Raw genomic sequence first — 15,665 nt, 5'->3', positions numbered from 1 at the left:
TTGGTTTGCATATATAAGCAGGATAATATTCAGTTTTCGAGGGCTCGTACCGTTAAAACGAGGAGTAAAAAAAAGTTGTTTTTTTGTATTTATAATGATAAGCCTTTGCATACGTTGTTAATTCTATATTTTTCGAGACTTTAGACGAGAACGAGAATTGCCTTCCCAAACCGAGACGGATGTTTATAAATCGAGACGAGACTGTCAATGAGACATTTACAAATAAACACGAGACAGACATTTACAACGCTCAACGAGAACGAGACCAAGGCTGCCGTGTCTCGTCTCGACAGGATCCTTAGTGGTGAAGTTGTAAACCAACCAATTAATGTGTTCGGGGTAACGAGATGAGGCGGCTTATTTCGCAGTACAAAATTCAAAATATATCGTACCATTTCAGTATGGGATATTGTTATGCACATGGGCGTATATATAGTTCACGTGGGGATGGGAGGGGGGTACGGATGGATAAACTTTTGGTATGATTAGGGTTGCTTTATTTCGTAAGTGAAAAACCAGGACACTGCTGGCCGGAAGCTTGTTGGGGAGCAGGGGGTGCTAGACCCGACAAAGTTGTGTGTATGTAGTCACGAAGTCACGCTAGTATTGATACTTTTCTGTTCATCTTGTGTCACTGCGTTTTTAAAAACCAAATATATTTAAGATGACTCGAGGGGGAAAAAATAACTGATTTGACAGTTTCAATGCAGTTTCTTATCGCAGAAATTCCGAAACTATCAGGAAATTGCAGACATTTGGTCTGCAGTTCCCCATCTGGTGTGTGGAAGTACGTAATTTCCTTCCCATCCGTATCCCGTCTTACGTCTCTAATTTAAGAGAATAAAATAAGTCCGAAGAAATTTTTATGAACAAGCGGATGAAGAGGTAAATCTGGCAATTTTACTGAACAAAAGGGGGTGGACCCTTTGAACCCTTCCTTAAATACGCCCTTACACATTATTTCCTTGTAATAATTATACATAAACTTAGTATAGGGTTACCAGATCGCCGTAAGGGAAATGTAGGACATGCTGTCCCAAAATGTAGGACAATAAGTCAAAATGTAGGACACAAAACATTTTCAATAAATTAAACATATTTCTATAGAGCACGTTAGAAAGTAGTTGAAAATTACACTTTTCAGTTTTAAAAAAATGAATTCTTAATGAATTTTTAAATGCAAAATTCCAAGACTTGCAATCATACTAATCAATGAACCTCTTACTACATGGTTTAAGAGTAGTTGTATTGACTGTATAACCAGTGCGAGAAAGTATGAACCCCCCTCAAGCAGATTTGGCTACACTTAAAACAAGCTCAACATGCCCATATGAGCTTTTTGCTCAAGTGTGGAACCCTGCCTAATCCAAGATTTTTGTAAAAATGCCCTCAAATATTTCCTGAGAAAGTATGAACCCCCCTCAAGCAGATTTGGCTACACTTAAAACCAGCTCAACATGCCCATATGAGCTTTTTGCTCAAGTGTGGAACCCTGTCTAATCCAAGATTTTTGTAAAAATGCTCTTCGGAAAGTATGAACCCCCCTCAAGCAGATTTGCCCATACTTAAAACAATGCCAAGTTCCCATATGATTTTATTGTTTATAGTGTGTTTTTTCTGTCAAAATCCCAGGAATCTTGAATTGATATAAAGCTCATAGGTACTGGGTCTTAGAACCTAGTGGAGTGTGGTGCATGGTTTTTATTGCCTTGTAATCGGGAGGCTCGGGTTTGAATCTTGGTAAAATGTGAAGCCTCCCCTGATGGCAAAATGTTAATATTGTTGTCTTGTAATCAGGAGGCTTTTGGGTTTGAGTTCTGAGAGATTGAAATATATGTGGCAAAATAATATTTCCATATGTGAGATTTTGAGAATAATTATTGCTAGTTGATAGCCCCCAGATCTTAAACCTAGTAAAAAATGTTGTACAACAGAGCAAAATTATTCTCTATTAAGAATCACCAGAGTTTTGTTATTGCTGTTGTCTGGGTAAAATATCAGCTCAGCTATGCAGGCAAAATTGCCTGATCAATACAATAGGAGAGAGGCGAACAAACATAATTAATTGCTTCCATGTTCTTTATAATCTTTTGATCAGTCCCATGTTTCGGCCAGCAATAAATTATTGCATGCCAGCAGATATAATCTATATTGTGTCTTTTCAGAGAGAAATAACATATTATCCATCATCAAAGAGAAATTAGTAAAAAGAATATTGCCTTTTTTTCTGTATGCCTGGGAGATTATATCTGTTGGCATAACCTGCACTGTGCCTTTTCCGAGGGAAATTACATGTCATTTGTCATGGGACTCAAAGAGAAATTCTTATCTACACTGTGCCCCCTTTTCAGGGAACCATCCATCATATTGAGGAAATTCCTAGTATTGGCTTCTTGGATATTGTCATGTAAACTGAATTGCATTTAGGTTTGGTCTTGTCGCAATAATATAAGCCCAAGTCTGTAACTTACAGAATAATTATTGCAATATTTCTGTATTTAAGCTTTTGGCAGATGTGCTGTTAAATTTGGGTAGGTAATATATATAAGAGCTTTTCTGCCACGAGCAGAGGTGCTATAAAATTTGGGTAAGTAATATATTTTCTGATGGCAAAATGTTGGTATTATTGTTTTATAATCAAAGGGCCTCTGTGTTTGAATCGGGCCTCTAGAATTGCTCTGTGACCCTCTCATTTCTTACATCATAAACATATGATTTTTCACCTATGAGAATAACACTACATATGGTGTCATCAGGTAATGCCTCATGGAATTCACAGATAATTTTAATGTTTGTCCTGTCATTCACCACAACTTGTTTCCTTTTTGAAGTGTTAATTACAAACATGGGTCTCTGTGCTTTGAATTCATCTGGTGTGTAATACATGTCAGTATTGCCAGTAGTGACCCTTTTGAATGCCGAAAATGCTTCATATAATTTGAGGAAATCATCCTTGGACATGCCTAAATTGTAATTTTCTCTAGGAAATACCTCATTTCTGCCATTTTTAAGATATATGTTCTTGATGTTTCAGTTATCAAATTTACTTGAATTTTTTTCCTGATTATTGTGTCTTCCAGTCTGAAACAATACCACTACAAAATCAGGCATGTCATATTGAATACTGGAGAATGAATTTGTAGCATCAAACTCATAATAAGTACCAGTTGCGGGCTTCTGTACACATTGATATGTATAAAACTGTAGAGGAATTTGTGGATTTTTTATTATATCTGCTTTGTATTTAAGAGCATAACTGGCCTCATATTCAACAACCGGGATTCTTAACTCCATAGTCTGAATAATGCATTTGCCTGCATCTGGTAGGGTATTAGGCAGAGCTTCTCCTGTAGAGTTTAATGTACTGTACCTCATCAAAGCATTATTATCATTGGCAGCTCTTCTAAATGTGATTCTTAAACCACCCTTCCACATAATATCTTTGTAATCTGAGAAGAATCCTGGCAACAGGCGCATAGGGAAGAGCACTGTGTGGCTCTTAGATATAATTTTATCACCAGCCTCAAATCCACCTATTTTGTAGTAAGAAGCCTCGGTTTTGGATAATTTTAGTGTGGCCAAAGCTGTGGAGGTAATGCCGGGATAATCCACTCTGTTTATAACAACACCATGCTTTCTGATCTCAATTTCAGAGAATAGATGCGGCACAAAATTATCAACCAATCTTATATTTGAATTTGCCGGATAATCTGTTCCATCGAGCTTTACAACATCAAATTTGATGTATAGATCTGCTCTGTGGGGGTGTATAAAGCCATCCCCTACATCAAGATCAACCTCAATCTCTGTGTTGGGTTGATTTAAATTTGCAAATGTCCTCCTGTTTGGGGGGAATGATTGTAGCTCATAACTCTCAATATTTTCCATTGTATGTATTTTTATTTAAATATTAATCTCTATGATTGCAGTTGTTGTGGCTCCAGCAAAATCAACTAATTCTTCTTTTTCATTAGTGACCATCAACTCAATGTTATCTATTCTATTATGGCACACAGGAAAATATAATGTTGGGGATGGAGTGTAGATGATTGGCTCCATAAATTCAGAATTAGGTTTAAATGTTGCAATGATGCCAGTTTGTTTGTGAGTGCCTATGCCATTTGATTTGGTGATCATACCCTCAGCCACATTACAGTGAATATTCAGAGTCTCTATGGCTAAGAATTTAGGTATATTAATAGCAGTGTGTTTGATGGCCGGTTCAAGTTTTGTGTTGTTCTCAAAGCCTAACAGCTCTCCTATAGTACCCAGATCCACTGTTTCTGTAGCAGATACAATCTCTACTCTGTGAGTGACAGAATTTTGAGTTAATACTATACCTCTGGGTAATTGAGCATTTAGAGTGGATAGATTATATTGCCCTGGAGTGATGACAATTTTTTGATCCCCTACTGCAATTTTGTTGTTGTGGTGTGTAATATTAGGGATCAAGTACATGCTGTAAAATGCTCTGAGAGCTATTGTTTTGGGATACACTATATCATCATGCAATTTGAGTTTCAATATTGAATTTTGGCTGGTGAGATGGAATACCCCCATGATGTTTTAAATACCACAGGGCCTTTTGAAAATTTTCAATTGATGGTTTATTTATTTGAGACATATATCTAAGAACAGATAAACACAAATGTCCGCAATTAACATCTTTCAAATTTTGAACACGGGCATTATTGTAATAAAGATTAGCTGAATTTAGATATTTTATTAAATTTTCAGGTGGAACACCTCCAAATGAATCAAACACAAATGCCTCATTGTTTAAATATTTAAGATAACAGATCCAGTGAGTGCCCTGATTTTTGTACTTATCCAAATTAACAATGCACACTCTTTGTTGAGTGGTTGTTCTGGTAAAGAATCAGACATATACACACCTCTAAAATTTTTGATGCCCAGTGGCTTGATTAAAGCTTCAATATCTTGGTTTGTAAGCGGCTCTTGTTTTTTTTAAACTTATTCATGGCTCTCTTAACACCTTTGCCTTTTTTCTCCATGGCCAGGTTATGGCGCTTCAATTCATCTAATTCTGCCCTATTTTTCTTGGCATCTATTACTGTTTTTGCTATGGCAGCTGATCCCCCAGCCAAGCTCCCAACAGCCCCGAGAGCTGCTAAGATGGCAGGGATAGTAAATATGAATCCCCCCCACATGTGATTTTTTTCTTGATTGCTGTAATTTTTTTAATTGGGGGGTACTAAGCAACAATTTCATACCATGTCCCTTTGCAATACAAGAATTTTTTTTCTTGCGCTGCTTTTTGGTCAAAAGGCTATCAATAGGCCCAAGAGATTTGAGACCTGCATAAGGTATTTGATACATAACACCCTTGGCCTTCATTGTAGGTTTATTATATATATATTCACAAACCCCACCCCAGTTTTTGTTTGGTGTTCATAGCTATGGTGGTCCCCAATGCTGCTATTTTTTCACTCAAAGAAGCATCTTTGCTTACAAATCTACCAAATGCAGCCTCTTCTAATTTCTTGTCTGCAAAATGTCTCTTGTCAAGATCAGAATGTGTGTTGTATGCTATGTCATGGTCTCTACAAGCAGCATCGAGGGGATTAACACCAGGATCACCTCTGTTTAATCTATGGTCCAATTTTGTACCTGGACCACAATACTGATAGCCTGGAATGTGTAGTTCAAATGGCAGCTTGTTTATAATGTCATTAACAAGGCCCCGACCCTCAGAAATATTCCAAAATTTAGGTGGTAGAGTATTAATAATTTTTATGAGATATCCAATCCCCTTAGTGTCATTCACTATAAAATTAGACAATTTTGTGCTTATCATGTCCATAATTCCAACCTTTTCATTGTAAAAATTGTGGTTGCCAGCATTTTCCTCCCCAGCTATCACCAATAACCTATCTACAAGTTTCCTGACATCATCAACCCACACAAATTCTTTAGGCAGGGTGTTGTATTGTTTGATTCCACTGCCAGTTTTGATTTGTGACCATATGGGCTTGATTAAATTATTGTATTTTGCTCCACTGCTAGACTTCACTCTTTTTTGTGTGGGATCATTGTTCTGGTACAGAGCATCTGATTTTATTAATATTTCTTTGTAATAATCATAATCTTGATCTGTATAGCTGCCAGGTCTCTTCCTAGTCATCAGTTCCCACAATCCAGGTGTGCCGGGGTACTTAACAAAAGCACCTTTTTCTCCGAGACGAGATTCTGAATAAACAATTATATCATCTCCCATAAATGTTACTCTGAAATTGCCAATTCTATGTATGATGCTACCATCACGCTCTGTGTCAGCATATAAGCCAAACACCTCATCTTTATTGTCTTTAGGTGTGGTTAAATATTTTTGAGCAAGAAGACCCAATTCAATAGGATCCTGAGTAGCTTCAATTCTTCTAGGAGCAATAGGACTAGGTGTATGAATACTGGAAAGTGGGGTGATTGGATAATCTAATATGTTCCTGGCAGCTACAGGTACAAGCTCTGTGATCAAATTTTGATTTTGCTCTGTAACAGTTTTGATATTCTTACCTAAATCACTAATAGCATCAATTATGGGCTGTTCTGTTGTGTTTTTCATAAATTCCTCGGTTCTCTGATTTCCATCCCTTAAATCTTTTTACAAGATAATCTCTTAATTTAAGATCATCAATAATTGGCCTTTTCATGTTTATTTATATATGTTTCAATGTCTAGAAAATTGTTGATTTTATTTCTATATTTGCCACTATTGGGTGTTCTTGTCATATCAATTGTGACAAACCCATAACTGTCCTGGTTCCAGCACCTACTGCAAAACTTGGAAAAATCATTGTAGCTCAAGTCCCCACCTACATATTCATCATGTATGTGTTTGAGGTTGGTATGATCTTGATGAAACACACATATAAAATTGCTGTTGTCTCGGATCAGCTGCTTGGGTATTTTTGAAAAAGTCTGTGCCAGGTAGAAGCAATCAATGTTTTTGTGCCGGCCCTGTGTAAAGAAATTTCTAACCTTGTTTTGATTATCCAATATAATGTCATCAAACACAACAACAGAATGATCGAGACATTCATGAAGTGGCTTAACATCTGATTCAAAAGTGGCAATATCCAATCCATCATATAGCTTCATCAGCTGCTGATATTTTAATTGTTCCAAGCTCTTAGAGAAAACATACAAGTGCCTGTTTTTCCAGTCTAACCAGTTGGGTGCCAATAAAAAATTATCAACCATTAGTGTAGTTTTACCACAAGCCGATGGCCCAACAATAAGACATCTAATATTTTCAGGCAGCAACTTGCCATTTCTCTTAATCTGCTGTTCAGGTTCTGGCAGCCTCTTTATAACATCCCAGGTGCTCATATTATCACTTTGTCTGCATCGATCCAGCTGTGTTCTGGAAGTCCTAGCCATTTGACAAATAACTTGTTGCCTTTTCTGCGGATGATTTTCTCTATGAGTTATGTGTCAGGCTGTTTAGTTTTGCTGAGCTCTTGTTCATAGAATCTGCCTTTGAGAATTTCTCCTCGGTGATCTTTTATTATATATGTGTTAAGGGTCCCAGGTTTAACTTGAACCACTGTAAATAATTCAGTGCTCCAGTTTCTTGTAAAGCCTCTTTTGAATAAGTGCTTATATTTGCTGATTCTTACTTGATCACCCACCCTGTATTTGGCCTTTCTTGTTGTTGGCTGGTATCTAGGATAATAAACAGTTCTGATCAATTTTTGCTCATCAGATGAAGTTACTTCAGAGGGTTTCATGTTGATTGTGGAATGGACCGAGTTGTTATATTTATGTAGAAGTTCTGGAAGAATATTAAGCCATTTATAATTACCTTGAAGTGCAAATTGTTTATACATAAGATTTTTTAGGGTTTTGTTGAATCTCTCTACAATTGAGGCCTTGAGATCACTGTAACTCGAATAATGTTTTATTGACTGGCTTTTAATAAATTGTTGGAACACAGAATTATAAAATTCTTTGCCATTATCTGTTTGCAAATAGCGCGGTGATCTTCCACTCTGATTGATGATTGTTCTGATGGCTTCTGTAACACATGCCTCAGTCTTGGATTTGAGTGGCACAGCCCAGGCAAATTTTGAAAATGTGTCTATTACAGTGAGTAGATACTTGTAGCCCTTGTTGATTTTGTCTAAGTTTTTCAACTGTCCACTTGCCATCTCAATCAAGTCTCCTTGCCATAAATCATCTATGCCTTTTGGGACTACTGGCAGTCTCTTATAATTATGTCTGGCTTGTCTGTGTAATTCATCAACAATAATTTGTCTAGACATAATATGAAAACAAGAATATTGCAACAATAGGGTGTTCAGCAGCTGATACTACAGGATTTTCTAAATATAATTTGTCCCCTATTTGTATTTTAAATTCCAGAGATCCATCATCTTCAGCATAGGCTGTTTCTAATGTATTGGGATCTGTAAAATCCTCCAATTCTACACTGGTGATTTTTACTTTGTTGTCAGCATTTGTTATTGATAAGGTAGGGTAGTGGTGTGCCTGTGGTTGAAGCCAATATTTGATCTTGATTGGTCTCAATGTGCCCCCAACAAAAAATTGGTAATAAAATTGTGCAGGGGACAGCATATATATTTTGCCACCTGGTGTAAATGGTGAATCATATTCTTTGTTGGGGATGCTGTACAATTCAAGAATTACTGAATGTTTTGGATTCTCGATTATGCCTGTTATTTCTTTTTCTGCTGTGAGCAATCTGCTTGTTACAGATTCAAGGTGCTCATTGATGGTCCTAACAACATCATCATGGCCTGGCTTAATTTTTATGTCCACAACAAGTTTCTTGTATTGTTGCACAATTTCTTGAAGCTGGGTGGCAAAAACAGACAGAGCATTTGCTTGATTGGATTCCATGGTTCCTAGCTGTTGCTTGATATTAGCTACAATTTGTTGCAAATTTTCAACAACTGCCAATTTTGAATTTTGAGCAGTAAGATCATGGACCTGTCTTCTGATATCCTCAAACAGGGCATGCAGTTCATTAATATGTTGATTGGGTGGTAGAGTGGCCACTGTCTGAGTGAGATGTTTGATCTCTGCTTGGATATTCTTGATATCTTCTGATTTCAATATCCTATTCACTGCCCTCTTAATATTTTTAAGTTCCTGTGATGTAGGAAGATTTGATACTGTATTTTGCAAAGATTCAAGTGCCAATTTTACATTGTTTAATTCAGAAGCATCAGCCACATTTTGCATAGCATTTTGGAGCAGGGCTATATCTGCCTGAGTGGGTGTGGATTGTTGTAAAATTTCAAGTTTTGTTTGAATATCATCAATCAAATGATGAAAATGAGATAGTTCAGATTCAGTGTTGAGGTTTTCAAGCTTTGTGATTTGGTGCTGGACACTAACAAGAGTATCTACAATACCGGGCAGGCGAGATTCTAGAGTTTCTTGTACATTTGCCAAATCACTTTGCACTGCTGCTATTGTACCTTCAAGATGGGTTATGGTACTTTGAATTTTTCCAAAATCTTCATATGTTTCAAGTTGCAGCTTAATATTTGCTACACTCCGAGTTATTGCACTCAAAGCATCAGAAGATGGCAAATTGTTCATAAAATTTTCAAGTGTCTCAATTTTTTCTTTAACCTCGGCTATGGCATTGTGCAGAGGATCCAGATTAGGTATTTGGAGTGATTGAATCTGTTCTTTTAGAGTGGACATCACTAGATCAAAATCTTCTTGTGATTTTATGCTTTTGACAATTGTTTGGAGCTGTGCCTGGACATTATTTATCTGCTCTTCCAATTGTTGTTTCAATTGCTCAGAATTGGTGGCCTGGGTCTTAAATTTGGCTTGAAGAGCTGCTACAGCTTCTTCTAAACTTTGAAAATTATCTAATGTTGCCAGATCAGTATATTTTTGAAGCAACAATTTGAGTTCAGAATCAATTTTAAGAAGAGGGTCCATGCATTGTGATTGTAAATTTGTAATTTATAATTGAAGACTGGCATTAAGTGTGGTTTGTAAAGCTTGCAAATCACTTCTTAATTTCTTGACTCTGACATCAAGCATCAGAATCTCATCACTGTGATCTTCATGCCTTGTATGGCCAAATATATCATTAGGCATTTTTGTTTTAGTGGTTATTTATTATAGAGTATCTGATTCTTAATTCTATAAAAAAAGGTATAAGCTTGTCATATGACCCCGGGACCTCAATATATAAGCAGTCACCAGCAGAAACAGTATATACAGTGCCAGAAATCATGTTTGAGTGCTTAATTCTATAAATATTTCTCCCTATTGAAATCTTGACATCACCCTCAGGGGTTGTAATAAATTGTAATTGCCCACCTACAGGTAATTGGTAATGATTTAAATTATTGTTAAATATGTACAATGTTTTGCCCGTTTCATCATCAACATATGTAAGTATGCTGTTCAGATGAATAATTAAGAAACCACTCAGTTTAGATATCATATCAGAAGAGGGTTGTGGTGTTGGCAGCTCCATAATACCTTGTTTTTTGAACCCAAATAAGTTCATAGGCATGTTTATTTATTTCAAATCATGCTCTGTGTTTGGGCATTGATTGCCATTTTTCAAATCACAATGCCCCCAAGGTAAAGTATGTATGCCACATGATAAAATGCATCTCTTATCATCATCTGGGTCCAGAGCCACTTTTCTTACAATATTTGTAGTCAATAAGTGATCCACACTCTGAATTCTATTTTCTGATGTTCTGATTGTGCTACATGATTTGAGACAATTTTTATAATCTTCAAATTGGAGCTCATTCTCAACAGTTACTCTGCCAATGCCCTTGGCTTTTTTGGCAACAACACCACTACATGATTCAAAACTGTACATCTTGGCCCTTAACCCAGCAAATGCCACAATAACATCACGAAGTGTCTCATCTTTTAACTTGCCAGGCACCTTTTTGTTGTGGTGTTGAATCTCTGTATGTTCACTGGTATCAAAGTATTGAAACAATTCAGGCTGTGCAATATCTTGATAAACATCTTCTGTTTGAATATCAAGAACAAAACTATCAGTGTCCATGTACATCAATTTTACACAGTCATCATAAAAAGGTTTCAACACATCATAATACAATTTTAACATGTGTAATTTGGCCAATTCCAATATCACAGCCCCTACATAAATAGGTTTATCAAACTTAATTTTTGTTTTTTTCATGTTGAAAAGTGCCATATTTTCATCATAAATTCTTCTATAATTGAATTTAGGCTTTGCAACCAATTTTTTGCTCAGGCTGGGGTCAGTAATTATTTTAACATCGGTATGTTTTCTGACATTTTCAATAGTTTTGCCATATACAGAATTGACCATCAATTTAAACAAGGCCTTATCAAATTGGCTCTTTGCAGATGTTCGAAGCTCTGTATTTGTATCAATATATGGATTCAACCATTTTAAGTGCCTGAACCTCAAAACTTTGCCAATTTTGGTCACTTGAACACCATGATTCATCAGGAACTGGAGGTTTTTGTAATATATAACATAACCCTGTTTTGGCTCCAGTGTCATCATCAATTTCTTCTGTTTAGAGCCAGGTGAGCACTGAACCTCGGGAATTGGGGGCAGATCAGAAAATTTGTTGTGTAAATTATCTGGAATTGTCAGATCAACCTCTAAGAAGAGGCCATATTCACTGTCATCAAAATCCTTAAGATTCTCAATATTGAAATCTTCAACCCATTCAAGCCCTGCATGTGGGAATTTTTGCATCATGGCATAACCATACAGGCTGTTTGCATCCACATACAATATATAATTTGATGGCCGTGCAGGATCATAATCAGGAATATATTTGTTATTTGCTCTGGCATATCTCTGAGAACATTGCACCATGCCTCCTCTTATACATTGTTCCATAAACAGATACATATCTTGATCCTGGATCAGATCCAATTGCATTTTAGTGTTTAAAAACATTGCAGCCCATGCTAGACCTGGGGCACTGTAAAAATACATTGGGTCCAGCTCATAATTTTGCATTGATGATTTTCTGAATGCTTGAAGTATATCAGCTAAGAGGGTCACATCAAGTTTTAAATAAGCCATGTGATAATCACCAAATGTCTGGCATTTTAAATTGTTCCACATCAATTGGGCATGGTGATAATCTTCATCAGTGATTCCAGATCCTCTGATTTTGCTGTAAAACTCTTGTTGTGGTGGCAGAGAACACTCATCAAATTTAGAAAAATCTGTAACATAATCATATGGATATACACCCTTCCGCCTAATTAATTTCAGGTCCTGATTTGGAAACAAAGCACATGTGATTTTGAATTGATCATCAGATAATTGAGTGGCCAGTGTAGCCAAGCTAGCCGATAAAATTCTGTAAGAATCAAGAAATCTTATGTGAATAGGAACACCATTAACTTTAATTATTTTGTTAATAGCAATATATTTCTCATCATTTTCAGCTAAAATATTTAAATTATGCTTCTCAAACCCCTCGTACCTGATCAGATGATGGAAATCATAATTGGATGCTCCATGGCAAAATATGGGGACAAATTTTGGTCTCTTGATCCTAATATTACAGCTATTACACAGGGCCATTAAGAATTTACCATCTGTATGAGAATGGTGTTTCACCTTGATATTTGTATCTGAAAATTCAGAATCACATACCGGGCATTTTTCTGCATTGTTGAAATCTTCAATCTGTTTCTCTGTTAAAGGCAACATGGGTTTTGATTTTAATAAAATATTAGATGCTATGTCATGGCACTCATTTTCTATTCTAAGTGCAAATTCTTTGATGGCATCTGCTCCCATGTATAAATTTTCTTTACTAACAACACCATCCTGTACAACCACATAATAAAAGCTGGAAGGTTCATGTAGCTGGTATGGTGTAATTGAAGATTCTTCAGGATCTGGATTGCAGAATGCAAGAGGTTTGAGGTTTGATTCAAAATCACAGACAATATATGCTGGGTGTTCCAACAAGGCTTCAAACTTTTTGAATTTTGCTTTTTCACTTGGATTAGGCATCACCATATGAACAGGTTTATGGTTGCCTCAGTATTTCAGATGCTCAATTAACTTGTTTTTGGCAATTTCTGCATTCACTTCCCGAACCCCTTTTATTATTTTTTGACCATCAAATACAGTCAAACATCTTCTGCACAACTTGAATATTGTATTGGATTTGCCTAGTTGTGTTCTGACTAAAGCTTCAAGATTATGTATCAGAGTGTAATGATATGTGCCATCCCCTTCAATTAAGAGCAGATCAATCGGAACAGCTGAATCATCATCAAATGTACTGATTCTGAGAGGTGCTATCAAGCAATTGCCACGGCCAGTAGAACAAGTAAATACATTAATAGATAATTGTGTACCATTCATATCCCGGGCTTTTTTTTTTCAAATTTATCAATATTCTGAACAGACATTGGATATTCTAAACCCTCCATTGCTTCATCAAAATCATTTTCATGCTGTTTATAATAACTTATTCTCTCAGGATTCCTTAAAACTGGAAACAAAGCAGCTAAAATACACCACAAAAAGCATTTCTCATCATTATTTTCTATGTTAACCACGGCTTTTTTGTTTTTAATATTAGCAGGTAAAGGCACATATGTGGAACCTTGTAACGGGCTGAATTCAGAAATATTAACATATAACTTGTGTGGAGATCCGCATAGGCTCCATCCAGACTCTTTTGCTGCAAATTCAGAGTGTTTAATATTCAATTGATCTATCAAATTGCTTATTATTTTGTCTGAATTTGCATTTGAATATACAGGTACAGTTTCTGTTATGTGGGGCTGTGTAAATTTTATGCCATTTGGCTTCTTATATTGTGCAAACAATTTGAGGGACAGCTTATAAGACCCATTTTGTGCATTTAGAATTGCCTGCACATCAGGATTTACACTGTTCAAAAAATTCTTAATTCCACATTTTTGCTCTGATTCAAACCGGTAATCCCTTAATTGGCTGTTAAAACTGCTATGGATGGGTGCATAGCGTGGCTGCTTTGCCAGTGAAGCATTAACAGGTGTTTCATGCTTCCTTTTCAGACCAGATGTAGATGGTTGTGGGGGCAATGTTGATGACTGTGCAGAGCAAGTACCTTTATGTTTATATGTGAAATATTCCAGATTATATTTTCTATGACATTTAGGGCATATTTTTGTGGGAGTCCTGCATTTGTCTGGATTACAAATCTTTTGATGCTTAGCCCAATTGGGGCTGGATATATTCTTTTTGCATTGATTACAATATTTTTGATTTGGCATTTTTGTTGTTGTTTATTATATAAGATTTCCTGGGGTCCAAATCAAAATTCTATGCTTAATAAAAAATATCAGTTGGGTTCAGCAGTGTGTTTTGTATATTTAGTGTATCTGTGTATGTATGTATGTGTGTTAATATTTTTGGCTTTGGTATTTATATAAAATTTCTTGGGGCTCAAATCAAAATTCTATGCTTAATAAAAAATATTAGTTGGGTTCAGTGCAGACAAAAAAACTGCATAGCTCTATGTCAATTAGTTCTTGAGATATTAATTATTTTGTATTTAGGAACCACTTTGGCCCCCCCTGCCAAAAATTGGCTTTTATTGTATCAGTGTATATTGTTTCTATGACCTTACTTGGGTTATTCCGCCAAATTATATGCTTCAAGTCTCCTATACTTTGGTGGAGCCTGATCAGGTTCTATCCCCCGCGATGTGGGTTCCACTGCCGATCCAGCAATGGTGAAGAATCTGCACTGTGCTCTGGCTTATATAGATTTATAGAGCCAATAGAACCCTGCTTATTTAAACCAATCAGAAAACACCACATCATCACATTATGTCATAACCAATTAATCAGAAAACAACACATGCCTAATAATTTATTGCATAATATTACACAACATGATGCAATAGAAGTGTACCGGGAAGTAAATATGTATGGATGTGGGTGGGTGGGGGTGGGGGTGGGTGGGGGTGGGTGGGGGTGGGGGTGGCCCCCAGAGCAACATACTGAAATTTTGAAAAAATCGATTATTTTATTTTTGCAATTTTCACTAGTTTTGATCCTAGACCAGTTATATTCCTGGGGGTGACTCTGCATGTTCCCCAGAAAAAACATACTCAAATTTTAAAAAAATCGATAATTTTTTGAATTTTGATTATCTCTGGAACCATGAATCCTAGAGACATTGGGTTTGTTGCTTTGGCCTGGGCATGGCAAGATGCAACTTTTTGATCTCTATAATTTTTCAAAAATCTCTTGTTGTTCTCTAGATCTTGAATAACTTGCCTATTTTTCAAGATAGAAGCATGGGGGTTGCATATTTGAAGTTTAGAAGTTTTGTTAAAAAATCGATAATTTTTTGGATTTTGATTATCTCTGGAACCATGAATCCTAGAGACATGGGGTTTGTTGCTTTGGCCTGGGCATGGCAAGATGCAACTTTTTGATCTCTATAATTTTTCAAAAATCTCTTGTTGTTCTCTAGATCTTGAATAACTTGCCTATTTTTCAAGATAGGTGCATGGGGGTTGCATATTTGAAATCTAGAGGCTGTTTAGAAGTTTTGTTAAAAAATCGATAATTTTTTGAATTTGAGATTTTTCAAAAACTATCAGTACTGGAGACTTGAAATTTTGTAGGCATATTCTAGGCATGATTCTCTA

Source organism: Lepisma saccharinum, chromosome 1 (assembly GCF_977018435.1).
Source record: "Lepisma saccharinum chromosome 1, izLepSacc3.1, whole genome shotgun sequence".
NCBI lineage: Eukaryota > Metazoa > Arthropoda > Insecta > Zygentoma > Lepismatidae > Lepisma > Lepisma saccharinum.
Note: the sequence above shows the minus strand (reverse complement) of the source record.